This window comes from Bos mutus, chromosome 5, assembly GCF_027580195.1.
Source record: "Bos mutus isolate GX-2022 chromosome 5, NWIPB_WYAK_1.1, whole genome shotgun sequence".
Taxonomy (NCBI): domain Eukaryota; kingdom Metazoa; phylum Chordata; class Mammalia; order Artiodactyla; family Bovidae; genus Bos; species Bos mutus.
In genome coordinates, this window is record NC_091621.1 from 41789130 (window position 1) to 41809182 (window position 20053).

General features: G+C 40.7%; 1 pseudogene; it reads right to left on the minus strand.

Annotated features, from left to right (window-relative positions):
- Window positions 1-14959: 14959 nt before the first annotated feature.
- On the minus strand, window positions 14960-15319 carry LOC138987820 (midkine pseudogene; annotated as a pseudogene).
- Window positions 15320-20053: the final 4734 nt, after the last annotated feature.

Below are 20053 nucleotides of genomic sequence, written 5' to 3' on the forward strand. Positions count from 1 at the left end.
TAGTATTTTTTAAAGCATTGCCAACTGTTCTCTTTTCTCTTCTGTAACTGCCATTATTTGCTTATTAGGTTTCCTGGATCTATCCTCTAAGTCTTGTATTTTCTATCATGATTTCTGTTTATGTTTCAGTTCTTTGCTTTGTGGTAATTCTTCTGCTTAATTTTCCAGCCACAATTCAGATCTCAACAGTAAACATTCTATCCTTTAATTCATCTGCAAGTTGTTTTCTTGAACGACCATAGCTTTTCTTTCTATAAATTCTTTACTTTTACCTATTCTCATATATCCTTAAATGTCAGCTTATTACTCATTAGGATTTACATTCTTATTTACCCTTTTTATTGCTAAATTTCTTCTTGCATATCCGTGCTTTCATTAAGGATTCTTTTTCTTTTGCTTGAAGAATTCCCTTTAGTATTCCTTTAATACAAGCCTCCCAAGTGGTGAGTTCTCTTCAGTTTTTGTTTGTCTGAAGATGTATTTAATTTTATTTTTATTTTTACTTTATTTTTGAAAGGTATTTTTTATTGAGTTTAGAGTGCTAGCTTGGCAGTTATTATCCTACAGCCCAGCATGTCATTCCGTTATCTTTGGCTTTTATCACTCTTGAGAAGCCAACTGTTAGCCAACTGCTGTTCCTTCGAAGATGTGTCTCACTCCTAACTGTGCCTCTCCACTTTTTAAAGATTTTTTCTTTATCTTTTGGTTTCAGCAACTACATTATGCTATACCTAAATGTGCTTTTCTTTGTATTTATCCTGCTTGATTTCATAGGATTTCTTATTTGTGACTTTCATTGGTTTTGAGCATTTTTGGCCATTTTTTTTTCTTCAAATAATATTCCTAGCCCATTGTTTCTCTCTTGTCTTCTTGATCTCTAGTTGTATCTGTGTTAGTTTTGTTTTTTTGTTTTGTTTTGTTTTTAGTGTCTCTTAACGTATTTTATGCTTTTTTCCCTGTATTTTCTTTTCTTTTTTCAGGCCCTGCAGTGTGGCTTGCAGGGTCTTAGTTCCCCAACCAGGAATCGAACTTGGGCCTCCTGCAGTGGAAGCAAGGATTCCTAACCACTGGGCCACCAGGGAATTCTCATTCTTTTTTTTTTTTTTTTAATCTCTTAAGCTTCAGTCTGATTTTTCTCACCTGCTTCTAGTTCACTAAGTACCTTTCATTTGTATGTCACTCCAGTATTCTTGGGCTTCCCTGGTGGCTCAGCTGGTAAAGAATCTGCCTGCAGTGTGGGAGACCTGGGTTTGGTCCCTGGGTTGGGAAGATCCCCTGGAGAAGGGAAAGGCTACCTACTCCAGTATTCTGGCTTGGAGAATTCCATGGACTGTATAGTCCATGGGGTTGCAAAGAGTGGGACAAGACTGAGTGACTTTCACTTTCACTTTTGTGTGCAGTGTGCTGTTATATAAGCCCTGTTGAATTCTTAAATGTGATTATTTTTCAGTTCTAGAATTTCCATTTTATATTTCATACAGTTTCCTCTACTGAATTTGTCTGTTTTGTCATTTAATTTACCAAACCTATTCATTGTGGTTGGCACAGTGGTAAAGAATCTGCCTACCAATGCAGGAGATTCACAAGAGATTCAGGTTCGATCTCTGGGTCAAGAAGATTTCCTGGAGTATGAAACGGCAACCCACTCCAGTATTCTTGCCTGGAGAATCCCATGGACAGAGGAGCCTGGCAGGCTACAGTCCATGGGATCGCAAAGAGTTGAACATGACTGAAGTGACTTAGCATTCTCACAAAGAGATAATTTGAGGCTGTGGATGGTATAGTCTTCTTCTTGCAAGGGTCTGACTATTTTAATCTAATCAGGGATTTCGTGATGCGAAGTTGAACTTTAGTATTTATAGGAGCTGGTCTCTCCTTTGGTTTAGGCCTTTGAGGGTTTCAACTAAAAGTAAGGAGTGGTTGCCAGGGTGCCTCTGTCTTATTAGATCCTGAACTTCCAGGTTTTCCCCGCAAGCTCTGTAAGACTATGAGTGAAGTGAATACTGGAGTGGGTTGCCATTTCCTTCTCCAGGGGATCTTCCCAACCCAGGGATCAAACCTGGGTCTCCCACATTGGAGGCAGACGCTTTAACCTCTGAGCCACCAGGGAAGACCAATTTAGTTTCTCAGCCACTTAGCTACTGCTTTCTGCTCATCTTCTCAACCTCTTGTTACTACTTTTGAATCAGTAATTCCTTGAAAGGAAAAGAAGCACTGAATGTTAGACTTATCTCTTCAAACTCCTTTTCTGTCTGAGATTTTAGCCCTCAAGTCCTTGCTGCCTTGGTCCCTCTTTGATATCTACAAATTGAGTGTTTTAATTTTAAATTTTGTTCATGTTTTCCAGTAAAATTGGTATGCAAGAAACTGCACCCTTACTGAGAGCAGAACTCCCTACAGAATAACTTTAAAAATAAGACAACTGATGCAAGACAATGATACTCAGAGCCTACCTTAAGTTATTTGCCTTTATGTAAACACTGCATCAATGTCAGCAAAGTTTGTGTTCTATTTACCTTTGAGATACCTTGACTTTCAAGGGCAACAAGTGAATTTTTCCTTAAGAATTTCTTTTCTTGTTGGTCTTATTTCTACCGTATTTACTGTTTTCTTTGTTCTTTCCCCCACTACTTCCCTCATAATTCTGAGTCTCTAATTTGACTCAGGCAAGATGTGTCTAAATTGTTCCATTAAATTGTATTGGCAGGTGATAAAATTATGGCTCACTGTCTCCCTTTAGCTCTAGAGAATAAGCCAATCATCAAAGAGACTGAGTGAAAACATTCCTTAGCTTGATTTCCCAATACTAAATCTCAAGTAATCTTTTTAGTTTTTATATAGTTGTAATAATAACTTGATAGTGTATCTTTGTAACAAGCTTTCATTTAACTAGAAAGCCTTTAACATTTCCTATTCTCTAGAAATATCTAACAATAATAAAATTTATTACATGATCTTGTCCCATCTAGCCAAGGCTAACTGACCCACAGGAGAAATCCTAACCCAAACTGGTCCAGTCAGATCCTCCCTATCAGAAATTTGACATCTGTGACAATTAAATATAGAGATAGAGTTTTTAGAACTGCATAATATAATACACAGCTTCTAAGGTGGGTTCCCCATTGTACCCCTCCTTCTAGGAGTCATATTCTTATGTAATGTTTTCCCCTTGACTATAGGCTGGACCTAGTGAGTCACTCCTAACAGACTGCAGCAAAAGTAATAAGGTGTTGTTTCTGAGATTAGATTGGAAAAAGACTTTGGGTTCTACTTTGAGGGCTCTTTTTTGCTCGCTCTCTCTTTTTTTTTCTCTTTTGCTCTCTTGCTAATTTACTCTGAAGGAAGCCAGTTGCCATGTTATGCTGCCCTTTGAAGAGGTCCATGTGTCAAGAAACTGCATGCAGGAGGTCTCTAGCCAAGAGGCAAGGATCTGATGCCCTCGATTGAATAACTGTCTAGGTACTGAATTCTGCCAACAATGATGGGAGTGAGCTTGGAAAAGAATCCTCCTTCAGGTGAGTCTTCAGATTAGACTGCAGCCCTGGCCAACAGCATGACTGAAACCTCATGAGAAATCTTTTCTAGTACAACCCATCTTGGCTGCACTCATTTTTGTAACACTCGCTTCATCTTCTCATCTGCTTGTTGCTCTAGTCTTTCTAGTATGGCATTACAATTGATCAGCTTCTTTGGTTCTTGTTTTCTGTTGTTTGCTTCATCAAAGTTTTTCCCATGAGTTCCAGTATTAACTCATTTGGTATATTCTCTTGTATATTGTCACTGGGCTGTGTCATTCCTTCTGTAATATGCTGCAGCAAGGATTTCTACGAACGCCACCCAGAATCCTGGGTTTGTCTTTCATCTGTAGGTCAGACCTTGGATGTCTTGGCCTTCTCAATATCCTGGACACTTGATGAAACATCTAGCTGTTGTTTTCCTAAATAATGCCTAACACGGGAGCCAGACTGTCTGCCTAGCAAGCCTTGCCTGGGTCCCTGATGTATTCTCTTTGAACTCTCTGGGTACCTTGCCTGATCTTTTCAAGTTTCTTTTTCTAGGGTTAGCTTCTCCCGTGGTGGCCCAGTGGTAAAGAATCTGCTGGCAATGTGGGAGACCCGGGTTTGATCCCTGAGTTGGGAAGATCCCCTGGAAAAGGAAATGGCAACCCACTCCAGTATTCTTGCCTGGAGAATCCCATGGACAGAGGAGCCTGGCAGGCTAAGGTCCATGGGGTCACAAAGAGTCAGACATGACTAAGTGACTAAGCAGCAACAGCAGCAGCTTCTCTTTCCCATATTATCTTATTTGATAGGAACTAGTTGTCCACAATATTACCATTCTCCTTCTAACCCTCTTCTCTATCCCATCTCAGTTATCAGATGCAAACCATGCCCTATGTCTCAGTCAATTTTTACCCAGATTCTACCCAGGTAGGTTGTAGCTCAGTTTCAAATCACACTCACTTCCCACCATGGGTACACTAGTTATGATTACAGTTGAATACATTCAGCTGGTTTATGTATGCAAATATATTTTTACTATACTTTATGATATAGAACTTTGGTTTGCTTTTGTTCACTCCTCTGCATATAATTTTTGTGTGTATTACTCCACATGTTCATATGTATGTTTTTTGGTAAGGCGTTTTGAAGAACTTTAAAGTAGCCCTTGAACTTGTTTCAGAATAGAGGAGGGATGGTCCCATAAGTTTTCTCATTTTTCACTTTAGGTTGTCATTTGCATTAGATTGTAAAGCATATGACCTTTCATTTAATTGCCAAATTCAGTAGTTATCAGCTACTAATACAGGGCAAAAGATTATAATCTTAAGCACATTGCTGCTAATATCTATCAAAAACACTGGAAAAAGAAAAGAAAAATTACCAGGTGTTTCCTAAAGAATACTCACTCTTTCATTCCTCTGGTGGTTTTAACTGTTTTGGAGGATCTGATAAAAAACTATGTTTTCTGAGCGACTGAACTGAACTGATGTTTTCTCTCCAGATGTGTGGGTAAGCAGTTTCAGATATGTATTGCTGTGTAACAAACTACCGCAAAACTTATCGACTTAATATAAAAATCACTTATTATTTCTTATGATTAACTGAGTTATGGACAGTTCTGTTCCACATAGTGTCTGTCATCTGGCTAACTCATGTAATAGTTGCATCCAGCTGGGATTTTAGCAGGGGCTGGACTGCTTAGGATGTTCACATTCCCATGTTTGGGGTCTTTATGTTTGTTTGGGGTCTTTATGTTTGCTGTTGGATGGGGTGTCCTGTTTTTTTTTCCACATGACCTCTCTGAACAAAAACAAGCTGCCAGACTTCTTAAGGGCTTGACCTAGATCCGTCATAGCTTCTCTTCTGTCACATTCTATTAGTCAAAGCAGTCATAAGTCCGACTGAGTTATAAGCAGAGAGGAATAGACCCCCATTTTTTTTTTTTATGACTGTATTTATCAGCTCACTGGACCCTATGTAACTAATCCTTGATCTTTTTGTTTATTTATTTATTTTTGACTGCAGCAGGTCTTCATTACTTTGCACAGGCTTTCTCTAGTTGCTGTAAGCAAGGGCTACTCACGTTGAACGGGCTTTAGGGCGCACAGGCTTCAGTAGTTGCGGCACACAGATTCAGTAGTTGTGGCTTGTGGGCTTTAGACTGAGTGAGCTTAGACTCCACCTCTTGATGGGAGACATAGCATGTACCAACAGGGATGGAATAAATGGTTAGTGACTATCTTTGGTGACAATCTACCATTAGCATATTCACACAGAAGTTTGCATATAACATCAGGGAGTTCATCAACCCATGAGAACCACCTATGAAGTATCTATGTTTGTCAAAGTCCTAGGTTAAGAATCTCAGCTTTAAAATATAAACCAAGTATAGTGTATCCCATAAATGCAAGTTTGGTTTCATATTCAAAAGGCAATGAACCCAGTTGTCTGTATTATTAATAGTAGGATAAAAGAAAAAAACTCACTCAATCATTTCAGTAGATGCATGCAGAAAAAGATTTGACAAAATCCAATATCCATTTATAAAAAAAAATCAGCAGCAGACTAGGAATAGAAAGAAACTTTAATCTGATAAAGGGCATATATGAAAAACTGACAGCTAACATTATGCCTACTATTGTGAGGTACAGTCTACATTGAAAAGTATATAATATAACTCACATGGGGTTTTTTTTAGATTCTACTTTATTTGGCAAAATTCAGAAACTAATAACCAATTCATATCCTCCTATGTCCTCTCTGAAGAAGGCAGTTTTCCAGAGACAAAACGTCTGTGACTTGGGGATCATCTACCATCTTTAGGCTTTACCTTCAGTTAGCCAATGGCCTAGTGGTCAGGCCTCCAGATCCAAAGCTGTCAGAGACAATAGAAGAAAGTAGAGGGAGGTGCCAAGATGGCGGAGGAGTAGGACGGGAAAACACTTTCTCCCCCACAAATTCATCAAAAGAGCATTTAAACGTCGAGTAAATTCTACAAAACAACTTCTGAATGCCGGCAGAGGACATCAGGCACCCAGAAAAGCAACCCAACTCTTCGAAAGGAGGTAGGAAAAAATATTAAAGACAATAAAAGAGACAAAAGAGGGAGGGATGGAGTTCCGTCCCGGGAAGGGAGTCTTAAAAAGAGAGAAGTTTCCAAACACCAGGAAACCTTCTCACTGCCGAATCCGTGCCGAGCTTTGGAAGCACAGAGGGCAACATAACAGGGAGAAAAAATAAATAAACAATTAAAACTCGCAGATTGCGAGCCCTACGGTAACTCCCCCAGCGGAGAAGCAGCGCAGACGCCTGCATCCGCCATTAGCAAGCGGGGGCTGGGCAGGGAGGCGCGGTGCGGGCTGCATCGCTGAGAGTAAGAATCTGGCCTGAATACCCTGAGGACTATCTGAGCGAAATAATTTGGGCTAGCAAACCAGACTGTGGGATATCTACCATGCGAAAAGCCAGCCCTAACCTAAGACACCGCCAGCCCGCGCACGGAACAAAGGACTAAACAGAGATAGCCGGCTGCAGACCTTCCCCCCTCCGGTGACAGGCAGCCAGAGCCGGAAGGGGGCAATCGCAGCCCCAGAGAGACATTATCTATAAAACTGGCTTCTTTGTTAACTAAAACTTATTGGGGGTCTGGACGGTCAACATCTGCCTGAGAAGGTGCGCCGGTTTTACACCCAGATAACTGAGAGGCGGGGAGGCGATAAGTCGCAGCATTGGCGCTCGCCAAACACCTCATCACCTGAGCTGCTCGGACCTGGGAAGAGCACAAAACGCAGGCCCAACTGAGTCTGCGCCTCTGAGGACTACTTGAGTGCCTGAACCTGAGCGGCTTGGACCTGGGAGGTGCATGCAACCCAGGGCCAGCCTCGGATTGTTCCCGGCGGAACAATCTAGAGCCTGAGCAGTGTGGGCAGGGAGGCTACACGCGCCATGAGCGGGGGCAGACCCAGTGTGGCTGAGGCACTGCGAGCGCACGCCAGTGTCATTTGTTTGCAGCATCCCTCCCTCCCTCCCCACAGCGCGACTGAACAAAGAGAAGAAATACAGCTCCACCCACCAGAACACTGACACAAGCTTCCCTAACCAGGAAACCTTGACAAGCCACCTCTACATACCCACACACAGCCAGGAAACGCCACAATAAAGAGAACTCCACGAACTGCCAGAATACAGAAAGGACTCCCAAACTCAGCAATTTAAACAAGATGAAGAGACAGAGGAATACCCAGCAGATAAAGGAACAGGATAAATGCCCACTAAACCAAACAAAAGAGGAAGAGATAGGGAATCTACCTGATAAAGAATTCCAAATAATGATAGTGAAATTGATCCAAAATCTTGAAATTAAAATGGAATCACAGATAAATAGCCTGGAGACAAGGATTGAGAAGATGCAAGAAAGGTTTAACAAGGACCTAGAAGAAATAAAAAAGAGTCAATATATAATGAATAATGCAATAAATGAAATTAAAAACACTCTGGAGGCAACAAATAGTAGAATAACAGAGGTAGAAGATAGGATTAGTGAATTAGAAGATAGAATGGTAGAAATAAATGAATCAGAGAGGATAAAAGAAAAACGAATTAAAAGAAATGAGGACAATCTCAGAGACCTCCAGGACAATATTAAACGCTACAACATTGAATCATAGGGGTTCCAGAAGAAGAAGACAAAAAGAAAGAGACCATGAGAAAATACTTGAGGAGATAATAGTTGAAAACTTCCTAAAATGGGGAAGGAAATAATCACCCAAGTCCAAGAAACCCAGAGAGTCCCAAACAGGATAAACCCAAGGAGAAACACCCCAAGACACATATTAATCAAATTAACAAAGATCAAACACAAAGAACAAATATTAAAAGCAGCAAGGGAAAAACAACAAATAACACACAAGGAATTCCCATAAGGATAACAGCTGATCTTTCAATAGAAACTCTTCAAGCCAGGAGGGAATGGCAAGACATACTTAAAATGATGAAAGAAAATAACCTACAGCCCAGATTATTGTACCCAGCAAGGATCTCATTCAAGTATGAAGGAGAAATCAAAAGCTTTTCAGACAAGCAAAAGCTGAGAGAATTCTGCACCACCAAACCAGCTCTCCAACAAATACTAAAGGATATTCTCTAGACAGGAAACACAAAAATGGTGTATAAACTCGAACCCAAAACAATAAAGTAAATGGCAACGGGATCATACTTATCAGTAATTACCTTAAACGTAAATGGGTTGAATGCCCCAACCAAAAGACAAAGACTGGCTGAATGGATACAAAAACAAGACCCCTACATATGTTGTCTACAAGAGACCCACCTCAAAACAGGGGACACATACAGACTGAAAGTGAAGGGCTGGAAAAAGATTTTCCATGCAAATAGGGACTAAAAGAAAGCAGGAGTCACAATACTCGTATCAGATAAATTAGACTTTAAAACAAAGGCTGTGAAAAGAGACAAAGAAGGTCACTACATAATGATCAAAGGATCACTCCAAGAAGAAGATATAACAATTATAAATATATATGCACCAACACGGAGCACCGCAGTATGTAAGACAAATGCTAACAAGTATGAAAGGAGAAATTAACAATAACACAATAATCGTGGGAGACTTTAATACCCCACTCACACCTATGGATAGATCAACTAAACAGAAAATTAGCAAGGAAAAAAAAAAAAGGTGTGTAAGGCAACTGGAAATTTAAACATCACTGGATATTTGATGATATTAAGAATTTATTCTTAAAAAAAAAAAAAGAAACCAATATTCATTGCAATACTATTTATAATAGCCAAGAAATGAAAGCATGAATAAAGAAGATGTGGTACATGTATACAATGAAATATTACTCAACATTAAAAGGAGTGAAATAATGCCGTTTGCAGCAACATGGATAGACCTAAAGATGATCATACTAAGTGAACAAAGTCAGAGAAAGACAAATACATATGATATCATATATGTGAAATCTTAAAAAATGATATAAATGAACTTATTTACAAAACGGACAGACCCAAAGACATAGAAAACAAACTTATGGTTCCCAAAGAGGAAAGAGGGAGAGGGATAAATTAGGGATATTAGATTAATAGATACACTCCTATATATAAATCAGAAAAGCAACAAAGTCCTACTGTATAGCACAGGGAACTCTACTCAGTATTCTGTAATAACCTATAAGGGAAAGAATCTGAAAATAATATGTGTAACTGAATCATTTTGGTGTATACCTGAAACTAAAGAACACTGTGAATCAATTATATTTCAATTAAAAAAAATGAAAAAAAAAAAAACATCTGTATGAAAAATTAAAAGGAAAAACTTATGATAAAATCTGAAAGTGAAAAAAAAAAGTTGAACATACAAAATAATAGACATGAAACTCAGATAACTAAACCCTAATCACAAGTTTCTTGAGTCAACAATATGTTCGAAACACATACAGATCTCTGTTCTTTTCATCTTCAAGGACAATTTTACCTGAAATCATTCAAGGTGGCCCTGTCCAAAAAAAAAAAATCTCAGTTCTTTCCAGAAAAAAAAAAAAAAAAATCTTCCAGCAAACAAAAGCCCAAGTCCAGACGGCTTCACAGCTGAATTCTACCAAAAATTTAGAGAAGAGCTAACACCTATCCTGCTCAAATTCTTCCAAAAAATTGCAGAGGAAGGTAAACTTCCAAACTCATTCTATGAGGCCACCATCACCCTAATACCAAAACCTGACAAAGATCCCACAAAAAAAGAAAACTACAGGCCAATATCACTGATGAACATAGACTCAAAAATCCTTAACAAAATTCTAGCAATCAAAATCCAAAACTATTTTTTTTAGTTCCCAACCAATTTCCTGGGACCTCATTGAACTTTGGGCATATTCAAGGCATTATGTCATACATGTGAATATTTTCTGTCATTGGCATCATAATAAATAAAAGAAAAAAACAAATTCCAGATGAAGGTAATAGTAGAGTCTAAGACATCATGAAAAAAAAAAAAAAAAAGAAGAAAGTAAAAGGAAACTCTCATTTCAAAACAGTGAAGCCTTCCCATCCCTCCTTTTCCCACCCACCACCTTCCACACTCCCAACTTAAATAAAAAGATAATAGAGGACAATGTATGAATGTGAAAGATGCTCACACACAGACCTTCTTTTCAGTTAAGGAGCTGCAAAATCCTCCCCATCCCCTGCCCCCTCTGGAAGGAGGACAATTGGAAACACCATTCAAGGCTTAGTGGCACAAGATGAGACTGGTAAAAACCCAGGGAGAAAATATTTTACCTTCAGCCCATTCTCAGGACTCTAGTGAACTTATACTAAATATAATGCTGGTGGGAGTGAAAACTCACATCATCAAATAGAATCTGGTATCACATTAGAAAAATGAATAATCACCATGATCAAGTGTTTTGTACTGGAAATACAACAATGACTCAGCATTAGAAAAGCTTTTAGAATAATTCATTACAATGTGCTGAAGGAGAAAAGTCATGTCAGTCTCCAAATATTACTGGAAACACATTTAATAAGATTTAATATCCATTCTGACAAAAATTCTTAACATTATGTAAATAATATAGAAATTCTTACATTGAGATATATCCTTTGCATATATTTGATTTTAAAAATTGTAAGACATGTGTTGTCTCAAGGCCAAGAGTAACATCCAATTAAAGATAGAGAAAAGGATAAGATGAGCACCATAACCACTATTATTATTTTACTTTTTAATATGAAGAAATTGTTACATACAGGGTAATTGTAAAATTTATATGATGTCTCAAGATAAATATTCTTTTTACCGTCAATTTTTAAATTTTGATTTTCTCAAGATTGTTGTAACCTCATAGATTAAATAGCCAGATAAATGTGTTTTAATATTAACAACCCAATTTAAAAGTGAGCAAAGGACTTTGAATAGACATTTCTCCAAAGAAGATATCCAAATAATCAATAAGTACATTAAAAGATACTGAGCATCAGTAATCTTTTGGGAAATGCAAATCAAAGCCAGAATGAAGTACCACCTAACACCCACTAGAATGGCTACTATAAAAAAAGAAAAACAAGGGGAGTTCTCTGGTGGTCTAGTAGTTAGGATTCCACACTTTCACTGCTATAGCCTGGGTTCAATTCCTGGGGGGCGGAAAAAAAAAACCAAACCAGAAAATAACAAGTGTTGGCAAGGATATATGGAAATTGGAAATTTTACACACTGTTGGAATCACTGCAGATGGTGACTGCAGCCATGAAATTAAAAGACGCTTACTCCTTGGAAGGAAAGTTATGACCAACCTAGATAGCATATTCAAAAGCAGAGACATTACTTTGCCAACAAAGGTTTGTCTAGTCAAGGCTATGGTTTTTCCTGTGGTCATATCTGGATGTGAGAGTTGGACTGTGAAGAAGGCTGAGTGACAAAGAATTGATACTTTTGAACTGTGGTGTTGGAGAAGACTCTTGAGAGTCCCTTGGACTGCAAGGAGATCCAACCAGTCCATTCTGAAGGAGATCAGCCCTGGGATTTCTTTGGAAGGAATGATGCTAAAGCTGAAACTCCAGTACTTTGGCTACCTCATGCGAAGAGTTGACTCATTGGAAAAGACTCTGATGCTGGGAGGGATTGGGGGCAAGAGGAGAAGGGGACGACAGAGGATGAGATAGCTGGATGGCATCACTGACTCGATGGACATCAGTCTCAGTGAACTCTGGGAGTTGGTGATGGACAGGGAGGCCTGGCGTGCTGCAATTCATGGGGTCGCAAAGAGTCGGACACGACTGAGTGACTGATCTGATCTGATACACTGTTGGTGGGAAAGTTAAATGGTTTGGTCTCTTTGGAAAATAGCTGGGGACTACTCAAAAAAAAAAAACAACCATAAATAGAGTTATCATATATTATGATCCAACAACTCCACTTCTGGGTATAAAACTAAAAAAATTGAAAGCAGCATCTGAAAGAGATGTTTTTATATATCCAAGTTCATGACAGCATTATTCACAATAGCCAAAAGATATTGAAAACCCTAATGTTCATCAAGGGATGAATGGATAAACAAAATAACATTTGCCTTGTCAGAGGTTTATAGGAAAACTGTAACCAGACCTATGTGGACAGTTGCAAGAACAAAGGATTCTGCCACCAAGAAGTTTGCAGTGACCAACCACACCCCCTGTCTTTCAGAAGAAGCTTGAATTACAACTTGGAGAAAGTGGGTCTTTGGGACAGTAGCCCACTATCTTTTCAGTCTGCTGGCTTTCTGAATAAAGTCACTATTCCTTGCCCCAACAACTTGTCTCTTGATTTATTGACCTGGGGTGTGGCAAGCAGTACAAGCTTAGACAGTAACACAGTTTATGCTACCTTCTGTCTCTATGTTTTGTCAGTAGTTGCGGCTTGTTGGCTCTAGAACTCAGGCTCAGTAGTTGTGGCAGTAGGCTTAGATGCCGCATGGCTTGTGGAATCTTCCCAGACCAGGGATTGAACCCATGGTTCCCTTCATTGGCAGGCAGATTCATTACCACTGGACTACCAGGGGAGTCTCAATTTTTTTATTTTTAATATTTGGCCACACCATGTGGGATCTTAGTTCCCTGACCAGAGATTGAATTCAGGCCCTTGGCATTGAAAGTGCTGGGTCCTAACCACTGGATCACCTGGGAATTCCCTTGTTTTTCTCTTTCTGACTTACGTCACTTAGTATGATAATCTCTAGGTCCATCCATGTTACTGCTAATGGCACTATTTCATTTTGAGGGGATGCTGAGCAGTATTCCATATATACACTACGTTTTCTTTATCCATTCATCTGTTGATGGGCATTTAGCCTGCTTCCATGTCTCGGGCTTCAGAAGCTTGGACCTTCCTGGTGGCTCAGATGGTAAAGAATCTGCCTGCAATGCAGGAGACCCAGGTTCAATCCCTGGGTCAGGAAGATCCCTTTGAGAGGGGAATGGCAACCCACTCCAATATTCTTGCCTGGAGAATTCCATGGACAAAGGAGCCTGGTGGGCTGTAGTCCATGAGTCAACACACCATGTCTTGGCTAGCGCAAATAATGCAACTTTGAACGTTGGGGTGCATGCGTCTTTTCAAATTAGAATTTTCTCTGGATATATGCTCAGGAGTGGGATTGCTGGATTGTATGGCAACTCTACTTTTAATTTTTTAAGGAACCTCCAGTGTTGTCGTTGTTCCGTCACTAAGTCGTGTCTTTGTGACCCCAGTGGACTGCAGCACGCTAGGCTTCCTGTCCTTAACTCTCTCCCAGATTTGGCTCAAACTCTTGTCCATCCTGCTTTCCATAGTGGCTGCACTATGAAGGCTTCCCTGTCCTTCACTATCTTCCGGATTTTGCTCAAACTCACCTCCATACTGCTTTCCATAGTGGCTGCACCAATTTACATTCCCACCAACAGTGTAGGAGGGTTCCCTTTCTGCCATACTCTCTCCAGCATTTGTTATTTGTAGCCTTTTTAATGATGGCCATTCTGACTGGTGTGGTGTGGTACCTCATTGTAGGTTGTTGTTTTTTTTAATTTTTTAAAATGTATTTTTGGCTGCAGTGGGTCTTCATTGCTGTATGTGGCCTTTCTCTAGTAAGCAGCAAGCAGGGACTACTCTCTAACTGTGGTGTTCAGGTTTCTCCTTTCGGTGGCTTGTCTTGTTGCAGAGCATGGGCTCTAGAGCACACAGGCTTCAGGAGTTGTGGCACTCAGGCTCAGTTGCCCTGTGTATGTGAAATATTCCTAGACCAGGAATTGAATCCAACCCATGTCCCCTGCATTGGCAGGCAGACTCTTAACCACTGAACCACCAGGGAAGTTCCTTCATTGTAGTTTTGATTTGCATTTCTCTAATAGAGATGTTGAGCATCTTTTCAAATGCCTATCGACCATCTATATGTCTTCTTTGGAGAAACGTCTATTTAGGTCCTCTGCTTAGACAGAGGAGCCTAGCAGGCTACAGTCCATGGGGTCCCAAAGAGTTGGACACGACTGAGCAACTAACACTTTGTTGTTGTTTTTTTTTAATTAAGAGAAAAGTTTTCATTGGTTGGGGATGGGGGGAGGACCCTTACTTTATTTAATTCTTAGTAATGGCATCACTAAGGAAAGAGAAGTGGGTCCAGGGAAATCAGATCCCTTTGGGGGATGTGCAAGCTGCCCAGAATCCCTTGTCCTTCCCCACTTTGGACACTTGGGGTGGGTGTGAGTGAGTGAAGGGATGAAGCAGGGCATGATTGATAAAGCTTACTAGGAGGCAAAAGGTGCTGATGGGTATCATCTTGGGCCTGTGGAGGGAGGGTGTGGGCTGGGGCTCCCAGTAAATCCAGGGGCTCTTTTGCATCCAAGCCTGGCTGCTAGCCCTTTCCGTTCACTTTCTTGGCTTTGGCCTTGGCTTTGGTCTTGGGAGTGCAGGACTTGGTCACATGGATGGTCTAATGGCACTCAGCATTGTACTGTGCCTCCTTCAGGGTGGCGGGCTCTAGTGTCCATGCCCCCATCACATCCCCCCACAAGGTCTCAAACTTGTACTTGCAGTAGGCTTCAAACTCCTCCTTCCTTCTTCCAGTACATATGGGCACCTGGCACCAGATGCACAGAGTCTGGGCCCTATAGGTGCCCTGGCAGCAACTGACACCACAGTCTTTGATGCTGAGGTTGCAGGGCCTCCAGGTCCACTCCATGCACTCGCTCCCTGGGCCTTCCATCTTTACTTTGTCTTTCTTTTTGGCCACCTCTGAAGTGAGCACCAGCAGAGTGAGGAGGGCAAGGAGGAGGAAGCCTGGGCACTGCATCCTGAGTAGGGAGCATGAATCAGAGTCCCCACTGGGGACCACAGGTGTGGACCTCCCACCTTTTGCCCCAGTTTCCAGACCCAAAGGGTTGGGCTGCTATTGCAATGGCAGTGGATTGGGGTGAGGGCTGCCAGCCTTGGGTAGCCTGGGCTGCCTTGCTGCCAGCCTGGGCTCACAGCGGGACGAATCTCCCCAGGGGCCACCTGGAGCCTGAGAGGCAGCTCAGACTCCCACTCCACTTCCAGACCCCAGGTTGTCAGCAGGGGAGGTGCTCAAGACCCTGCAGACTCTTATGGGCCCTGCAGGCCCAGTTGGGTTAGTTTGTTTTTTGTCATTGAGCTGTATGAGCTATTTGTATATTTTGTTCTGAAACTTTTTATCTCTATATGAATAGAAAAGATTTATATCTTTAAAAGTCAGAGCCTAGAGGATGAAATATTGTGTCTATTTCAGGATATAGGTAACATTGTTTATTTGCCACATGGCACAGTTTATGGGATCTTAGTTTCCTGACCAGGGATTGAACCTGTGCCCTCAGCAATGAAAGCAGAGTCCTAATCACTGGACAGCCAGGGAATTCCCATGACATTTTTAACTTATAGCAAAAGTAGTAGAATACAAAAGGAGAAGGCGATGGCACCCCACTCCAGTACTCTTGCCTGGAAAATCCCATGGACGGAGGAGCCTGATAGGCTACAGTCCATGGGGTCGAGAAGAGTCGGACACGACTGAGCGACTTCACTTTCACTTTTCACTTTCACGCATTGAAGAAGGAAATGGCAACCCACTCCAGTGTTCTTGCCTGGAGAATCCCAGGGACAGGGGAGCCTGGTGGGCTGCCGTCTATGGGGTCGCACAGAGTCGGACACGACTGAAGCGACTTAGCAGCAGCAGCAGCAGTAGAATACAAAGGTTAAAGTAAAAGAAACAGGTCCAGTATGGTCCAGATTTGTTCTTTCCTTATACAGTGGTTGCCAGAGGCTGGGGGAGGGTGGACTGGGAATTGTTTAATGGGTATGGAATTTTAGTTTTGCAAGATGAAAAGAATTCAAGAGATTGATTGCATAACTGTGAATGCACTTTACACTACTGAACTGTATACTTAAAAAATGGTTAAGATAGTAAATTTTATTCTATGTGTGTTTTACCACAATTAAAAATAAAGTAAAACTGAGAGTTCTCTGGGGGTTCAATCCCTGGTTGGGAAACTAAGAGTCCACAATCCTCATGGCAAAAAAAAAAAGAAAATTAATTAAAATAAATAGTATATAAAAATAAAGTGTTTTAAAGTTATTTAAATTCTAATATTAAAAGTATTTCCTTATAAATTTATAAAATTTATTTTAAATGTATTTATAGCATTGCAGTTTATGTTAAAAGTAGTTTGTAATTGAGAAAATATAAAAGCAAAAGGTTTAAAATCTCATTCTTGACGGTTTACAAACTGTTTAAAAATGCTTAGTCATCTTTCAGTGTGCTCCTGCTAATTAATATCCATATATTTGTTCATTTTTTTCCCTCTGTTTTTGTTGTTGTTTCATTTTGGATACTTTTTATTGTTATATCTTCAATTCATTGACCTTTTCTTCTGTGGTGTCTAATCTACTGTTCAGCTTTTTTTTTTTTGGTCACACTGTGTAGTATGTGGGATCTTCATTCCCCCACCCCTGCCTCTTGCAGTGAAGCACAGAATCCTAACCATTGGGCCACGGTGTAAGTTCTCTGTTTATCCCATTTACTATTTTTTTTGAAATCTCAGATATATTTTTCATCTCCAGAAGTTTTTTCTGTATCTCTACTTTCTTGAACATATGTCATATAATTATAATAACTTTTAAGATTTTTGCTTGGTTTAGGTCATACCTGAATGGTCTAGTGGTTTTCCCTACTTTCTTCAATTTAATTCTGAATTTGGCAATAAGGAGTTCATGATCTGAGCCACAGTCAGCTCCCAGTCTTGTTTTTGCTGACTGTATAGAGCTTCTCCATCTTTGGCTGCAAAGAATATAATCAATCTGATTTTGGTGTTGACCATCTGGTGATGTCCATGTGTAAAGTCTTCTCTTGTGTTGTTGGAAGAGGGTGTTTGCTATGACCAGTGCGTTCTCTTGGCAAAACTCTATTAGCCTTTGCCCTGCTTCATTCTGTACTCCAAGGCCACATTTGCCTGTTACTCCAGGTGTTTCTTGACTGCCTACTTTTGCATTCCAGTCCCCTATAATGAAAAGGACATCTTTTTTGGGTGTTAGTTCTAAAAGGTCTTGTAAGTCTTCATAGAACTGTTCAGCTTCAGCTTCTTCAGCACTACTGGTCGGGGCATAGACTTGGATTACTGTCATATTGAATGGTTTGCCTTGGAAATGAATAGAGATCATTCTGTCGTTTTTGAGATCACATCCAAGTACTGCATTTCGAACTCTTTTGTTGACCATGATGGCCACTACATTTCTTCTAAGGGATTCCTGCCCACAGTAGTAGATATAATAGTCATATGAGTTAAATTCACCCATTCCAGTCCGTTTTAGTTTGCTGATTCCTAGAATGTCGACGTTCACTCTTGCCATCTCCTGTTTGACCACTTGCCTTGATTCATGGACCTGACATTCCAGGTCCCTATGCAATATTGCTCTTTACAGCATCAGACCTTGCTTCTGTCACCAGTCACATCCACAACTGGGTATTGTTTTTGCTATGGCTCAATCCCTTCATTCTTTCTGATGTTATTTCTCCACTGATCTCCAGTAGCATATTGGGCACTTACCGACCTGGGGAGTTCCGCTTTCAGTATCCTATCATTTTGCCTTTTCATACTGTTCATGGGGTTCTCAAGGCAAGAATACTGAAGTGGTTTGCCATTCCTTCTCCAGTGGACCACATTCTATAGACCTCTCCACCATGACCCGTCTGTCTTGGGTGGCCCCATATGGCATGGGTTAGTTTCACTGAGTTAGATAAGGCTGTGGTCCGTGTGATCAGATTGGCTAGTTTTCTGTGATTATGGTTTCAGTGTGTCTGCCCTCTGATGCCCTCTCACAACACCTACCATCTTACTTGGGTTTCTCTTACCTTGGACGTGGGGGTATCTCTTCACGGCTGCTCCAGCAAAGCGAAGCTGCTGCTCCTTACCTTGGATGAGTCGCCCCTCCTGACCTTGAATGTGGAGTAGCTCCTCTCAGCCCTCCTGCACCCACGCAGCTGCTACTCCTTGGACGTGCAGTTGCTCCTATCGGCCACCGCCCCTGACCTCGGACGGAGGTTTGTGACATTGTACAGGAGACAGGGATCAAGACCATCCCCATGGAAAAGAAATGCAAAAAAGCAAAATGGCTGTCTGGGGAGGCCTTACAAATAGCTGTGAAAAGAAGAGAAGCAAAAAGCAAAGGAGAAAAGGAAAGATATAAGCATCTGAATGCAGAGTTCCAAATAATAGCAAGGAGAGATAAGAAGTCTTCCTCAGCGATCAATGCAAAGAAATAGAGGAAAACAACAGAATGGGAAAGACTAGAGATCTCTTCAAGAAAATTAGGGATACCAAGGGAACATTTCATGCAAAGATGGGTTCAATAAAGGACAGAAATGGTATGGACCTAACAGAAGCAGAAGATATTAAGAAGAGGTGGCAAGAATACACAGAAGAACTGTACAAAAAAGATCTTCATGACCCAGATAATCATGAAGGTGTGATCACTGACCTAGAGCCAGACATCCTGGAACGTGAAGTCAAGTGGGCCTTAGAAAGCATCACTACGAACAAAGCTAGTGGAGGTGATGGAATTCCAGTTGAGCTATTTCAAATCCTGAAAGATGATTCTATGAAAGTGCTGCAGTCAATATGCCAGCAAATTTGGAAAACTCAGCAGTGGCCACAGGACTGGAAAATGTCAGTTTTCATTCCAATCCCAAAGAAAGGCAATGCCAACGAATGCTCAAACTACCACACAATTGCACTCATCTCACACGCTAGTAAAGTAATGCTCAAAATTCTCCAAGCCAGGCTTCAGCAATATGTGAACCGTGAACTTCCAGATGTTCAAGCTGGTTTTAGAAAAGGCAGAGGAACCAGAGATCAAATTGCCAACATCCACTGGATTATGGAAAAAGCAAAAGAGTTCCAGAAAAACATCTATTTCTGCTTTATTGACTATGCCAAAGCCTTTGACTGTGTGGCTCACAATAAACTGTGGAAAATTCTGAAAGAGATGGGAATACCAGACCACCTGACCTGCCTCTTGAGAAACCTATATTCAAGTCAGGAAGCAACAGTTAGGACTGGACATGGAACAACAGACTGGTTCCAAATAGGAAAAGGAGTACGTCAAGGCTGTATATTGTCACCTGGCTTATTTAACTTATATACAGAGTACATCATGAGAAACGCTGGGCTGGAAGAAGCACAAGCTGTAATCAGGATTGCCGGGAAAAATATCAATAACCTCAGATATGCAGATGACACCATCCTTATGGCAGAAAGCGAAGAGAAACTAAAAAGCCTCTTGATGAAAGTAAAAGAGGAGAGTGGAAAAGTTGGCTTAAAGCTCAACATTCAGAAAACGAAGATCATGGCATCTGGTCCCATCACTTCATGGGAAATAGATGGGGAAACAGTGGAAAGAGTGTCAGACTTTGTTTTTTGGGGGGTCCAAAATCACTGCAGTTGGTGACTGCAGCCATGAAATTAAAAGACGCTTACTCCTTGGAAGGAAAGTTATGACCAACCTAAATAGCATATTAAAA